Consider the following 14,983-nt stretch of genomic DNA (forward strand, 5'->3'; position numbering starts at 1 on the left):
TTGCGAGCAGCCGCCCCCCGCACGCTGCGCGGCGCTGACGCGCGGCACTAGGGCCGACCGGGTCGCTCCGCCCCGTGCCTGAGCTGCGTGCGGGGCGCGGCTGTGCCGGACCGCTGCGTGGGGAGCACCGACACACGGCGTGTCAGATACGGCACAGATCCACCACCGCAACGCCCCAGGAAGAAGGGAGCTTTTTAATCCCTTAATCTACATAATTACCGTGACTCCTGCGCGGTGATATCGCACCTTTTCTCTGCCCCAACCCATGTGAAATACATAGAATCGATCTCTCAGCACCGCCGCAGTATGACTGTTGCTGCACGTTCTGATTTATCAGGTTGGCTGCGGTATTTTACGTATTTTATACCGCACGTGCAAATCTGGACTTCCATGGGAGCTCGTTCTCACGGGGCTTTGCCACCAGCAGGAAACACCTCCGTCTGTAACAGTCTGCCAGCGAACGTCTCCCTGTTAGTACAGAACACGAGCCCCGCAGGACCTTTCAGACAAGACAAAGGTGAAAATGCACGATCCGTGGCAGCAAAGCTAATGAGCACAGGGGACCATGGAGAAAAATACCCTTAAAATGCCAAGAGTTACATGGGCAATGTACCGCTTTCTCCGAGACTTCCTCTTTTCATTCCGGAAGGCTGCAAACTTCTCAAAAAAAAAAAAAAAACAAAAACGTGGCTTTGGTTTAAGAGGTTCTGACTATCAGCTTTACTGCGTGACTGTTCAGCTTGCAGTACTATGCAGGAAGAAAAGCGTCCCTTCTCCCCTGCTGTGGAATTGTTAAGATCTCCATAACAAAAGAACAAAAGGAGCCCGGAGTTGCAGGAAGGTCAGTAAGGGCCACATAAGGGCCCTGAGCAGCGCTTCCTGCAGCGGCAGACACCTACGCTTTGACTTCCCTAAGTACAGAGGTGTGAACTCACCAACACAGCCCCTCCTCTTCCACTCTTAGGAGCCATAGCCATAGGGTCTGTGACACTTTGCTCCTCTGCATGGTAACAGCAGAGTTTATTCTTCCTTTCATTTGCTGGCTGACAGTGTGATCTTGCCCAAATATTTGCCTGTTTCTTGATTTTAATTGCCACGTTTTGTTCCAAATGTGGTAGCCCACATTCATCCCATGTAGGGGGAAAACTGGAATAGAAGCCCCAAGAATTATTTTCCTTTTCAGTTTGTTCATTCAGTAAGGTTCATTGAGGAAAAAGAAAACCCATTTAACTTGGAACTGAAGCCCCATCTCCTTCTCCCATCCTTCATCAGCTCAGTCCACTTTAGGTGATAGCTAAGATAACTCCTGAAGGCACACTTCTAATGGGTGCAAATCACTGCATAATAGGGACCTGTGAGTCAGCATTTTAAGTTAGAAATTTCCATTTAATATAGTATGTCATCAGCTCTACTGCAAGAGAGAGATTCCATACGGTGTCCTCTTGTCAGATATATGTAATCATCCATCTGTGCTATAGGCCCCATCTAAGTTGGCCCTAAAATGGTATCCTGCATACACACCTACACTTTACTGTGGGTAGTTTTGCCTGGGGGGTTCTTTAGTTCTGCTGTATTCCTCAGGGATAAAACTTTGGTATTAAATGTTTGAAAATACTAACCCGTGTATGTACTATGATTTGAACTGAAGATGCAAAAGCAGGAGTTTACATGTGATCTTGGCTTCCTTCAAAATCACTGGGTGGACATCGTTCAGGGGACCAAATGAAGCAGTTGTTGCCTTGAATGACTTCCTGTTTGCTGTAGGAATTGGAGTGAGTGGATGGAATGGAGAAGGAAGAACACTGGAGGAGTGGATGCTATCCTGAGGAACTAGAATCTGTCTTCACCAGAAAATTCTTGAGTGATGCAGGGGAAGGTACTTAAACCAAAATTTTAATTGTTTGCTTAAACTGAAGGTCTAATCTCCTTCCTGACTGCAGCTGAGGAAAAGAGGCCAGCTCTGTCCAGAGCACATATTTTGAAGTCCTCCTATCTCTCCCAGCTAAAATTTCTGAATTAAATACATAAAGATAGAAATAATATCCTCTCCCACAGCATGCTTTTTCTTTTCTAAGTGGTGAACTCAGCACATGTAGGGAGAGATTGGCACACGCACCAAATTTAAAAGGTTGTTAGCAGACCTTCTGTTCTGAGCACATAAAACAATAAACACTCTGAGAACACCAAGTGCCTCTCCAGACCTAGCAAAGTCATGTGACATTGCACTTCCACCTCTGTGTATCGCACCCGAAGAGCAGACAGTTCTCTGTGTTCCCAGAAGTGTACAGGTGCAACACTGAGTTACAACGGTGATAGCAGTGTGGACAGTACAGAAAACTGCAAGGAAGAGAATTATTTACTCGGTGGATGCAACTCCGAGGCAGACAGCTGGCCTGAAAAAATCAATAGAAACCATCAGGATGTGGCTAAGTAATAACACCGGGTCTCAGCTTAATAAAACCCTTACTAGAGGCTGGTCTAGCAGCTCAGAGAGATACATCTCTCATCTCATCATCTCATCTGTGCAATGAGCAGCAGCTTAGCTGCGTGCATCTGTAAGCTGCAGCACATTGAATACCGCAAACACCTTTCTGGCTGCAGGCTGTGTCATTAGCAAATCTATTTCCATTTCCTGCACCTGTTCTGAAAACAAAGGTCATGCACTTTTCCAGCACACCACGAGTTACTTCCTCTACACAGTCAGTAAGGATTTCTCCCCACAAGGCGAGGCGCCCCAGGTAAGGCAGACGGCCAAGGCCGCGCAAAGCCCCGAGCGAGCGCGCGGAGCGGAAACGAGAACTCGAGGCGGAATGGGACGCGCCAGCCGCCAGGGGGCGCCGTAGCACAGAGCACCGCGGCGCGCTGCGGAGGAAGCGCCCCCTCCTGCACTGCGCCCCGCCTCAGTGCTGAGTGAGCTCGCTCTGGTGCGGGGCCACGTCCGCTATAGTGCTGCTCCAAAATTATCTCCAGTTTACAACGCAGTGTTAAAAATGCTAAGTGTCAATGCAAAAAGTGAGAAGACTGTGGCAACTTCATCTCCCACAAGAGAAGGGAATCCTAATGGCTCTAGTTCGTTGTATTCCGAGCGCTGTAGCTGTAGAAAAGAGTGGTAGTGGGAGGCAAAGAGAGCAGTGTGATAAACATGCACAGAGCTGTAGTACTTTTACCAGAATTCCTTTTTTTTTTCTTTTTTTTTCCCCATGCTAACTTTACGTTTTTCCAGATAACTCTGGGGGCATCCTATTAGCAAAGGCAATGCTTTAACTGTGGCCCAATCTTTGCTTTGCCTGCACTGTCATGGCTTGGTCACACTGCAAGGTATGAATAAAGGTGAATGTGATCATCCTCTGTGCTATGATTATTCTCCGTGAAAGAAGTAAAAAATAAAGGATATAAATGAACTGAACAGCTTGAAAATTCTCCACATTGCTCCTTACCATGTTATTTGTACAGAAGGGGGCTTATTTTTACTCATGCTTTAAACAACTGCCTGAAAGTTCTCTTCTGTCTGGAAGCTTTCAATGCCAGCTTCATCAATTGCCTTCCAGAGTCTGTTCAATAATGCAAGTGCACCCAGGAGTATTTCATGTCACTGGCCTTTAGGCTCCCCAGCTTTTACTGTAATCATTATGTAAATTTTGTATTAAATGCATTCTTGAGAATACTGCCCCGATTCTGTACTCATCTTAAGCTGCTTTTAAGATCATCAGGCTTTATTTCATTGTATCTTAAACAAAAGAGAACACTTTCTTGTGAGGTAACTGTGAGTAGATTTTTAAAAATACAACTCAGTTTACATAGTGCATCAGAGCACAGCGAAGTCAGAGTTCTCCCAAGTTCCTTTCAGAAAGACAGCCCAGTCTTACCTGATAGGAAAATGTGACACCTTGAACCAGCCCTTCCATTTGATTAAAGAAGGGAAAACTGTTTAAGAATACTCAAATAATTCCAGAACCTCCATGTCATTGGTACTGTTTATCATGTCACATGAGGCAAAGCCACAGAAGTTCCTATGCAACAAGCACCAAGGATGTAGATGAGATGCACGTTTTGTATTTCACCACTAAAATTAGCTTGTTAACAAATATAAAGAGAACAGATGATAATCCAGCCACAGAAATTTGAAGAATTTAGCTGATGATCATGGCAGAATTGGAGAGGGAATTCTGAGATGGTATAGAATTATACTACTTTAGATAAGTCTTGGGAAATGTAAAGTCCAGTTGCCCATGAAAACAACTTTTATAGAAAGTATTGTAATGGTAGTGTTTGCCTTAATATCTGAAGTCCCGTTCCAAACACTTAAAAAAGGTCTGATGAGAGTCTCGGGATGAACTAGTTGAACTGATGACTTTTTTTTCACCACTCTCATTGGCTATTTCCATGTAGAGTATTCCTACAGTGAAAGAATTGTGTCTGCGAACTGTAACTGAGCACACACCATATTACCTATCCTTTTACATTAAACAAGCCTGCTGACAGTCAAAATATTCCACAGGCTATTTTTGCTTCTTTGCTTGTTGTAAGCTACAGGGGCATTGCATCTCTTCTCTGTTGGACTTGATTCTAGCTTTGTTCGAAGAATTTTGCAGCCCACTATTCCTTGTACTGTACTGCTCATTTACTGGGTTTTAGTTCTACTCTACTGACCACAAAGCAATGTAAATATTAACAAAAAAGGCTATGCTCCAATGACTTGGAGCACTTAGATTCTGAAGCATTTTGCCTGCAAAGCAAAGTATTTGTGGGAAAAACTTGCCATCGTATACAGAGACAGTACACACACATCACCAATAGCTGGGCTGAATGAGTCTTGTGTTACTCCAAATGACAGCATTTTATTCTCTTTGGGATGAAGTTAGACCAGAGAAGTGGGAATTTTTATTCCATGTCACTAGGAATGTATTATTTTGTCATCACGCTATTCTTCGGGCTCGATTATTCACAATGTGAGCAGCAATCTGAATTGAAAAAGGAGATCATTGGTTCAGATTTCCTTTCCTCACTGCCTTCACTTGATGTCTCCTAATTCAAGGACTGAACAAGGCGTTCTGAAATTTTTCTGTTCCAGTGGGAGCTTGAAACTAAGATGGTAATATATGGTAGGAGGGAGATATCTAGCTTGTTCTGAAATAAGAAGCCACAGAGATCTCCTGTCATCAGTATTAGATCATAGAATCACAAAATCAGCCTGATTTACTCACTGTAGCAAAATGTGAATGTGCCGATGGCTCTTCAGTTCTGCAGCCAGAGAACATCCATGAACTGCTGACATAGGTAGCTCTGAACTTTGAAGAAGAGAAATGCAGCTGAGTTACAGAGCATATCTGGAGACAAAACTATAACAGATCTTCTTTTTGCCATATTAGACTTCCTTTTCTGGGATTTTGACTTGCTTCATACTAAACAAGCTCAGGACCCAAATATATTTTGAATTATTTAAATTCATGGCGTTTTGTAGGAGGATTGGGAATCTTCAGAGTTAACATTAAAATGAAGTTGAATAATTCTGAAAAAGAATACATTAGAGGTAGTTCTTGAGAGATTTTCAAGAGTAACAAAAGATAAAATAAATGCTATGGTATACAAAAGAAAGCATTTTGAAGTTGACATATTTAGTCACTGAGGAGTTTTTGTGTGAGTTATTTATTAATCCCTGGTGACCTATTATCCTAAAGTTTTTGTTTCTATGAACAGTTTGTACAGCATATTCAATATCCAGAGATATAGCTAAGTGATACGAGGTTGCTGTGATAAGGCAGAAACACATATTTATATGAGGGCTGCTCTGAAAGTAATGCCTCATGTTTTATTGTGTTTGGGGTTTGACACAAATCACATTCAAGAAAACTGTCTGAAGAACTTTTATATAATTTTAAATCTGCAGTGTCTATTATTTCTTTCACTCAGAGCCCTGTATAATTAGATTCAATATAGTTAAGGCAGTTCTTTAAGAATAGCTCTTATGCTATGTTACTACATGCCTCTACCTGCCAGAACCTAGAATATACCAACTGATTTCTGTAATGCCTGTGTGGTCAAGAATTTACAATGCACCATGAAAAAAAGGTTTCCTGGCACTTCCTCAGGAATTGCTTAGTAACTCATTCATGCTCACATAATGCAGCCATCCTCAATTCACTATGACTGTACCATGTTCATGTGAATCTGTGTCTGAAAGAAACTAAGGTGACACATAACTGCAGTAAAACCTTTCATTACTATGATTTCCTTTTGTTAAAAGTCTGCTTTCATAGCAGTGACCAGAATAGATGTTCCAGGCAATAAATGAGTAAGCTTGGGACGACCTGCTGCTTTTGTAGTCCCTTGTTTCCCCCCCCCCCTCTAGTCACATGAAGATAGTTAAACAGTATCTGCGTAACTACATTTTGATGTCTTGACAGGCACGTCTATCCCTAACAATATCAATCCATATTCTTTTAAACAAATTCCCATGTTTCAAATACACAAGCAATATAATCAGGCCAAAAGTAGGTGTCTGTCTATCATCACTGCATGTTAGCACAGTCCTATAAAGCAGCAAAGAGCTGGAAAAAGTGATGCAGGGATCTTATCATAGCGATCCTTGTAGTAAATTGTTACTTTTTCAGTAGAAAATCATTTTTAATGTTTCTTCATTTCCTAAAAATTATGAAGTCTCAGCAGTTCAAGACTTCACTGCTGTACTGTCTCTATCTATCCTAAGCATGGTTCTTGAGGTTGGTAAAGGCCTGCATTTGGAGCAGAATGCCAGGCCTGTGTTTAGACCATAATGAGATTTTACTTTTGTAAACATGACTGTGTATCCAAGCCCAAGAAATGTTTAAATGTGTGTGGTATGTAGTGTAGTTTTTAAAATAAGTCTTTAGTTCAGGACAGCCAGTTCTCCTTTGTCATACTTCATGCCACTTCAAGCCAGCCCAAGGGAGAACGGCTGGTTCCACATCTTTGGGTACTTAAAGACCAGAGCTCTGACGTACAGTATAACTAAGACATGCTTGCCAAATGGCTAAATGTAGCAGCTGTAGTAAATCAAAAGGCTGATGTAGATAACCACAGCATTTAGGTTCTCTTAAGCATGGCAGGTAATCATCAATTTTGTGCACAGATTCAGAGCTTAAGCTTTACATCACTGCTAATCAGTACTTCTGCACAAACGTAAAGCTTCTCATTACATTGTTCCCTAAGGTAACAGAGGTCAACATGCCCAGCTTCTCATTACAGCTTCTCATCTGCACAGGCTGCACTCCTAGGATATCCATTATCCTAGGATAAAAGGCTGGGATGGAGCCACTCCAGCCATGAAGACAGAAAGGGAAGAAAAAAGACCCAAACTAGCAGCTTCATTTGCTGTGCTGCTGATCGGATTCCAAACTGACTCCAAATCCATCTGATGTACCATCATCTAGAAAGATTTGAGCAAATGATGTGCTCCTCATGCATTGCCTGTCAGTCATTCTCATTCCCAGCAGCACCTCTGTAAGTAAATAGCATACAGCAGTCTGCAGTTCTGTAATAACAGTGGCTATTCAGGAACACTCACAGCTTGCAGCCCTGGGTTATGCTAATTCTCCCACAGCATATAACGTACTATTTGCTATGGTAATGTGTTTGCTGCTATGTACGAAATAGTGTGTTGCAGCTTTGGACACAAGACTGCTGCAGCAAACAAGCCAGTGGGAGAACCCCAACAGCTCCGTGTGTGAGGGGGTGCATGAAAAATCCACTTTGTGGACTGGCTTCAAATCAGCAGCTGCACCACTGGTGCATGGGATTCTATGACCCTCCCTAAGGGACTAAGGACCCAAAGATGTAGATTCCTCACCTTGCTGGAGGACACTTTATATGGTTAACAATTTTGAAATACATTATTAAAATATAAGCAGAGTAAACTTCATTTAAATACAGCCACACCCTCATGCAAAGAACTGGCCCTCACTCCATTCTCCCACCACCTCTCATGCCCTGGCCTCTGCAGTCATTATTGAGAGATTTGCACTTCTGGGAAACTGCAACACTGACTTCTTTCACATCACTCTGTCTTTTAAAGTCCACATATGACTGGCAAAGTGTTTACCAGAAAGAAAACCAAGAAAGCTTTTTAAGTCTCCAAAGCTAATAAAGTAATGCTTGGAGCTTTGAGTTTCTGCACCAGTAGAGATGATTCCACAAGGGAGGAGATGGCTATTTTAATCATCCTGTAGTTGCTTAAGGATAGGTTCCCTTCTTGATTTAGAATGCTCCCAACTCAAAACACTAAGCCATAAATACATTTGGAGCTGAGGCTGAAGAAGAGTTAATATTCATCTTGTTTTATTTTAAAATATACCTTTAGACCTCTTGATGTGTAGCAGGCATCAGTGAGTCACTCGAGACAGTTTAAAAAGATATTTTGGAAAAAGCTGCAAAGTAATTTTGGGGGTTTGTTTTTCTTTTTTCTTTTTTTTTTTTCCAGTCACAAGCAGACTTGGCATAGTCACTTGTTTTTGTTTGTAGCAGGACAACTAAAGAGCTGCATAGACCTTAATGAGCATATCACACTCCTCAGCCACGCAGACACCCCAGCAGAAATTAAAGGACCTGTAGTCTGACTCCACCAGCCATCCTGTGATGGTCAATCCAGGGAAGTGATGACAAAGGGCCTTAGCACTCATCCTCTGTGCAGCAGCACATCAGCTACATCTTTAGAACAAAGAGCACAATTATACCGGTGGAAGAAGGAAACAGCAGCAAGGCCATTTTTCCAACTCTCTTCCAGTTCATCCTGCCTTATGAATCTGACTGGTGCAATGTGCAAAGCATCTAAGATGATTATTGAGATACTGAGACAAAAATAAAGCAAAGAGAAGTCAGTCATTCAGTCAGAAACTGAAATCCAGCATGCAGACTCCTGTCCCCTGGTCCTGCTCCCTCCCTTCTTCCACTCTGCTGGCAGAGTAGCCAGGCAAGGCCAGAGCTGATTCCGTACATCCAAATGCCTCTGTCTTCCCTACAGCAGGACATTTGTCTGGCTACTCCTTCAGTGTCTCACATAATTTGATCTTGAGCCAACACCACAACCGTGTCTGGTGAATGGAGTAAACAGAGCACAAGCACTGCTGGTGAGGTCAACAACAAAATGATTCTGCTGTTATGAGGGGTATTTCTGGCAGAATCCCGGAGCAAGGAGAATGCCATGTTCCATCTTTAGCAGAACGCCTCACTTTGCTGTACTCTGCTTCTTGCCTTGTTTGTGTGAGTCTTTTTTTAACCAGAACCTTGGGCTTCCAATGTGTGCAGACAGGACAAATATAGTGACTCTCAAGTACATACCTATTATTTAACTGTTATATAAGGCCCACCTGAGAGTGCCATAAATTCACATTCTAGGTCTGATGGAAACTTCTGCTGGAAATTTGTTCTGATCTGTTGCCACCTTGTGGGGATCATTTCTTATTCCCCCCACACAAGCAAATCCTCGGCGTGTTTTTAAATGAGTACAGAGAACCCCTGTTAGTCACAACAGTGACCACAACTTTACTAGGTAACCTTTCATAATGTAGGATACCATTTATGCTTTTCATGTGGTGGCAGAGGTCCCTATCCTGGCAGGTGACAAGGAACTTTGTCAGAGCCTATTTTAGACACCAGTTTGTGTTGCATATCATTCATGAAGTCACACTTCTCCTCTGTTCCCCCATTCAGTGACTTAAGTCCTCACAGCTCCACTCGAGTGATGGGGAAAAATCTGAATCCTTGTAAATGGAAGCTGGGACAGGCTGACAAATCAAAGACTGTCATGAAAAACTGGGAGAGATCTTTCTCCAGGGAATCAATGTCATTACTTGGATAAATTGAACAAATGAAGACAGTTAACATTTAATGCATCGCCTCTATCAACTTTACAAACCCATTTTTTAAGTTTCAGAACAAAAATCACAAAGAAATATTCTCAGTGTTATATCTAATCATTACTGCTTAGTCAGCACCACAGTACAGCATCTCAGATACAGTGTTTTGCCCCTAATACCAAAACATTGGCATTGCAGATGCCTCTGCTTTACAGGGGGCTCTGCAAATTCATGCATCTTCACTCATCGGGCTGGAAAAAGAGAAGAAGGTATAGTGGAGTGAGCTCCCCTCCCTTTTGCCCTTAGCCACAAGGTAAAGATGAGCTTTTTCTTTTCCAAAAGGTAAACTAAATGGTAATGTCCAGTCTCTCACTCCCCTCAGAATTTTCATCTTATTTGCTGGAAATTCTGCAATTTCGTATTCCACTACAGCTTCTGCAGAGGGAGAAAGTGAGAACATGGGGAATGCATGGCTGCAGGAAATGGGAAGAAGGAAGGTGAGCACATGGCACCCCAGTCCTTCAGCTTCTGTGATTCAATAACTGGCACTGTAACAACTAGCACAAGCTCATTAAAGGAGTTTCTCCCTGAATTACTGGCTGAGAAGCAGGGAAGGCTGCTGTGCATCTCACTGATTCTATGGCCATGTCTTCAAAGCCCAGGATTTTCACCAGGGTGGCTGGGTCCTGTCAGGGATGGCTGCAGTTGGTTTAAGCTGACTAAAGAAAAGGACCACGGAAAGAGATCTGTGGGTTCTGGCTGACAGTGTGCCCTGGCAGCCAGAAGGGCCAGCTGTACCCTAGGGCACATCAGGCACAGCACTGCTAGCCAGTGCCTGAAGTATGGTTTGAAATTTTTGGGGCAGTTCTGTAGGGAGTCAGCAGTTGGACTCAGTGATCCTTGCAGGTCCCTTCCAGCTCAGGATATTCTGTGATTCTGTGATTAATTATAAGACATCTCTTGTAGATACTCAACAGGTCTTTTTCTCAGAAACTGAATTTAAGGCCTTGAAATTAACTGACAGTATATTTGGACTTTTGACTCACATACATGCCAAGATTAGACAGATTTCTATCTGGTTATAGCTATGGCACTGTAAATACAACATTCAGTCTGTTTCTTTTAAGGGTGCTGCTTTAACTATTCTAAGCATCACAGTTTAGTCTACTGTTTAAATACAAATTGAGTATTCCCAACAGCTAGAACCTGAGACCAAGCTATTTAAAAGTGATGTTTTACTGTAATAGGTTGAATTCAACCCAACAATTCATGAGAAATGAAAATGTACTCTGAACAAACCAACATATGCACTCAGAGAGAGTTTTAGTACTGTGCCTGACATGACCTTAACTGAAACCTGACTTAATGGAAGACAGGCTCTAAATCTGAACCTCTAAAAGGAATAGCAGCATTTGCTGTGCTGCAGTGAAAGACTATCAAAGACTGAAAAATAGGCAGACAGGACAAGTGATAAATTGCTCCTGTGACAGCTGTGACTGCATCTGAGGAGAAATGGGCATAACATTGTGTATGAATCACATGCAAAGCAGTAAAATGTGGCCTGCTATTAAACCTGGAACTTATTCTCTCAATTGTGCAAACACCAGAATGTCACTGTATATGCAAGAAAAAGCCTGGGATAGAGAGTTAAGATAAATTTTCTGTGACATCTTTTCTCTCAACATGAGCCAGCAATGTGCCCAGATGGCCAAAAAGGCCAATGGCATCCTGGCTTGTATCAGGAATGGTGCAACCAGCAGGTCATAGAGGTGGCTGCCCCTCACCAGTGTCCAGTGTTCGTCCCTGCTGTGCTCAGTTTTGGGTCCCTCACTATAAGAAAGACATCGAGGCCTTGAAGAGTTCTGAGAGAAGGGCAACAAAGTAGGTGAAGGGTATGGAACACATCTTATGAGGTGCAGCTGAGGGACCTGGGATTGTTTGGCCTGGAGAAGAGGAAGTTCGGGGGGACCTTACAGCTCTCTACAACTTCCTGAAAGGAGGTTGTGACGAGGTGGGGGACAGCCTTTTCTCCTGGGTAACAGTGACAGGATGAGAGAGAACAGCCTTAAGTTATGCCAGGGCAGGTTCAGGTTGGATATTAGGAAGGATTTGTTCTCAGAAAGAATGGTGAAGTATTGGAATAGGCTGTCCAGGGAGGTGGCGGAGTCACCATTCCTGGAAGTGCTTAAGAAAAGGGTAGATGTGGTACTTAGGGACACGGTTTAGTGGGGATGGTTGGACTAGATGATCTTAGAGGTCTTTTCCAACCTTAATGATTCTATGATCTAGCTTCTGTTGCAGTGCAAGACAATAGTAACAGTCTTGTTCTGAGCACTGAAAACAGCTTGTGAGAATGGAAATCACCATAAGCAATTTATGATAAATATAGCATCATATAAACCACCAGTAGGTGCTACTCCAGGTCATAAGCTGAGGAAGTGACTAGCCTACATTTTTATGTATTACACCAACACAGCTATATAAGGCTTGATCCAGAAATACCCTCCTCTCAGCCTTTATTCCTGGTTTGCAACCTTTTTTACACCAGAACAATCCCTCTTTGGCCAGTTTCACCAGCCCTTAGTACAGCCCTAAGATACTGTAGCACAGTGAGTCATCCCAAATCCCCACTTTGGGTCTGTATATCTATTCTATCTGGTCTCTGAGTAGAGGAATGTAAAAGGGAGCACTCTAAACCTATAGTTAGCCAGTAATTCTACAGTTAGCCAGTAATTCATTCTTTTCATACAGCATAAAGAAAGAATAATCAGATGAAAAAATGGATGGTACAAATGAGCCACTGAAAAGTGCAACTTTTCATTCCTCGTGCAGAGAATTCAAGAAGTAAATTGAACTAAGATTTAATATTTTCCAGCAGGCTTCACTTTATGAAATATGTCCTTAGAAACACAAAGTCATCAATTGCTACTGAAATAGAGTCTCAGTAATTCATCTTTATTCCTCCACAAGTTAGTGTTTGCATGCCTCATCAAAATCACCATTATGTTTAGTTAACATAATGAAAACTAAGTGAGTGGTTAACACCCAGGAAAGATGTCAGACTGCCCTGGAAACTGGAATAAAGAGAGTGCAACCTAGTAGGCAGTGCTTGTGATTGTGCTGTCTGAACTCCTTCTGAGAGGAGTCTGGGAGAGAAACCAACAACAAAAGGGAGATGAACCTTGCTTGCAGCAATTTTAGGAGTTCATCAGAGCAATGTATCTATTGCATATACTTGTGATATTTTCCTTTATTTGGCTTTTGGTTCATCCTACTATCTCCCTCCCATCACTCCCTGTTTCTTTTCTGCTTTGTCCTTTTAACTATGTTGTCAGCTTTTCTACAGCAGGTCCTGGACCTTTACTGTCACTCGAGGAGGAAAATTAACTAAGGCAATCATGAACATTCTGGTTTGCAGGAATATCCTCTGAGACTGTTCAAGTGTTTGCACAAGTCAGTTCTACAGTGTATCAGAGCCCCAGGAAGAAACACAGTGCCTGCTTAGCTTTTTTCCTTCTGAATGAGGTGACCAAAGATACTGTTTAATGTTGGTTGCTGCTTTGCTGATGTAAACTCTTGTCCATTGGGAACTTGTAGAAGCCACCCTGTATTCTGCAGAGGAAGGCTGGTCATCAGAGGAGTAACAGGTTGATTGTTCATGCCCACATTCACATTAAATCTAGCAGCTTAGTGGGGAAAGATTTCATGGATAACTGTGTCAGTCTATGCCCTAATGCAATCTAGGAGCTCAAGTTTAGCAAACTGAATAAATCAGAATATCAGTTAGAACAGAAAAAAAGTTGGGAAAAAATGATTTGAATCTGTGCAAGCGGCCATGCAGTAGCACTTAACGTTCTCATACATTAAATCATGGAGTGCTGCTCTGCCCAGTTTGACAGTTCCCAGCACATTTAGCAAATACCTTGAATTCGACTTCACAGGACTAGTCTGCCATAGCAGATATTTATCCCATGAGTGTATTTTGGGGAGAGCAGATGGAAAATAAGTAATACATAGGGAATTTCAGAGAGGTAGAATATACTCTAGAGGGTTTTGTAGGCTAGTGGTTTGTCATTGGAGGATGAATGCAGGACTCAAAATGAATTCCTGGGCCTTCCACTAAAATTCCTTTTTGCTCCCACTGGAATGCTTCTGGGCTTCATTTTTAATATGAGTGATGTTGAACTGCACGTATATCCAAATATACAACTTCTCATGAGCCCCCACCAATCCATGACAGCCCTGTCCTGTCACCGCCTCGGGTCGATGCTGAGATGAAAGCCAACTGCCAGAGACCTAACATTTCATAAAGATAGAATCAAACGGCAAACCCTGTCTGGCTGCTGGAGAAAACAGCATCAACTGTTTCAGAGAAGTGTTGGAGTTTGTTTGTCGGTGGAGGTCTGGGGGGAGGATTGTATTTTGCAAGCAAAGCACTTTCTATCCACCAGCTCTGCCCAGAATTCCTCCTGAGGATGTAAAGCCAAATGACAGCAGCACCTGGGCCAGGAGAGGTGTGAAATGGGAAGATGTAAAAAAAGTACTTCAGCACAGTAAATTTTTCAAGAACACGAGCAGAAAAGAGAAAGGAAGAGATAGTTTGAAGGCATATTTTGGCAGATAGCTCAGTTCAAACCCTCCTACACAAAAGGTCATTTTGTAGAGGAGATCATCTTCAACTGTTACTAATAAGGATTGTGACAAAATATTTCTTCTACAGAAACCTCAGCAGATTCATTGTGCCCCTCTATACAAACATGGTAGACAGAATGCATACCTCTCTTTTGGGAAATGGCAATTAATTAAAAAAATGTTAAAAACATTTTTACTCACACCCTCTCTCTCTTTAGATTATATCTGACTGATCTAAATCAAGCAGAATCAGATATTACAATTCAGTTTTACAAAATATTATGAAATATGAGTGAGGAACTGTACTCAAAGGCAGACACTTTCTAAAAGCCATTCATTACTTGCTGCTGCTCTCTGCAGCCTGGATAGGATCGATCTACAGATAAATAGCATCAATATGCCAGAATTGTGCTTTATAGCACATCCCTACCTAGGATCTAGATAGAAGTGAGCTATGCTGCAGTCAGCTTTCCTTTGCCTTTATCAGCCTCATGCATTATGTTAGGAAAAAATAAGTAAGA

The sequence above is a fragment of the Meleagris gallopavo genome, chromosome 12 (genome assembly GCF_000146605.3).
Source record: "Meleagris gallopavo isolate NT-WF06-2002-E0010 breed Aviagen turkey brand Nicholas breeding stock chromosome 12, Turkey_5.1, whole genome shotgun sequence".
Lineage (NCBI taxonomy): Eukaryota > Metazoa > Chordata > Aves > Galliformes > Phasianidae > Meleagris > Meleagris gallopavo.